This window comes from Nanorana parkeri, unplaced genomic scaffold (assembly GCF_000935625.1).
Source record: "Nanorana parkeri isolate BGI_ZX_2015 unplaced genomic scaffold, ASM93562v1 scaffold3992, whole genome shotgun sequence".
NCBI classification, from domain to species: domain Eukaryota; kingdom Metazoa; phylum Chordata; class Amphibia; order Anura; family Dicroglossidae; genus Nanorana; species Nanorana parkeri.
Genome location: NW_017310259.1, coordinates 25,651 through 26,816, shown reverse-complemented (window position 1 = coordinate 26,816; position 1,166 = coordinate 25,651). Strand labels below are relative to the sequence as shown.

At 45.6% G+C, this 1,166-nt stretch overlaps 1 protein-coding gene across 1 annotated transcript in view; it reads left to right on the top strand.

The window, feature by feature from the left end:
- Positions 1 to 32: 32 nt before the first annotated feature.
- Positions 33 to 1,166, top strand: part of LOC108803656 (serine/threonine-protein phosphatase 2A 56 kDa regulatory subunit delta isoform-like) — a 21,124-nt gene continuing 19,990 nt past the window's right edge. The window contains exon 1 of the mRNA XM_018575479.1: positions 33 to 100. The gene's annotated coding sequence lies outside the window, so the exon portion shown is untranslated. The remainder of the gene's footprint in view (positions 101 to 1,166) is intronic.

Sequence of the window (1,166 nt, the reverse complement as noted above, 5' to 3'; positions counted from 1 at the left end):
CCTATTTCAGGCGGTTTCTATTTTGTAGGATCCAGTGAAGCCGGCTGTGGGGAGAACGCCAGTGAAAAGCAGCAAGGAAGGTGGAGGGAGCTCGGAGGAGGTAAGTTGTGTACACTGTGTGAGTGCGCTCTGATGTGGACCCACCATAAACGCGGCTCCTCCCACCTGCAATAAATCCGGCTCCTCCCGCCTTCTGTAAACCCGGCTCCTCCCACCTTAGGGTTAGAACATTCTGTCCCTCTAACCCCTTCATGACCGAGACCTTTCTCTCGTTTTTTGCACCCTTGTTTATATTCCACATTTTAGGCCTGAAAATTACCTAAAACCCCCCAAACACGAGATATTTCCTGAAAGCCGCGACCCCGGAGAATAAAATGGCGGCAGGTGCAAATCTTTATGTTGCACGATATTAGCGCTCTCTGCGCTCCACGCTCCTTTTCAAACGCCAAAACTTAGTGAAAAATGCACCAAAACACAATAAAATACCCATTTTTAAATACAATCTACTTGTCCCTCATGACGATCTACTTGTCCTGATACAAAAAAAATAATTTTAACCCAAACTGTATTGATCAGTGCTAAGAAGCGCTCCTCATTGGTCAGTGCCGTCAGGTGACCGCGTTGACCAACGAGTCCTTGCAATTTGCGAGGGAAATTCAGAATACATGGAACAGGTACAGATAGTTCACCTGGACTGGTGGAGGGGGAGGGGCCGGTCGCCGACAGGTAAGTATAGTGGGAGGGAGATTTGTGCGGGTAATTCACTTCTCCTAATGACTTGGGAAAGTGAATTTACCCTTTAGGGTTGGTGCATGCGCCATTATTTTCTAATGGCACCCCAGTCGTGCCGGGCAGTTGGAGTGTTTTACTGCTGCAATACAGCCCTGCCCGTGCGCTTGCACACGATCGCAGTTGAAAACACTGCGCGTTTATTGGCGTGCAGATGGGGGCAGCGCGGCTGGTTTTCATTGTTTCTATTGTTATTTACTTTGTAAAAAAATGTCATTTGTTTTATTATTTTTACTTTATCGCCTTTTTATTTTTTACTTTTTTATTAGGGCCGGTAATGATTAACATTTTCATGATCGATTAATGATAACGCACATACGGATTCAACTACATTGCTCTATACACATACAGCACAGCAATGACCTATACACATACAG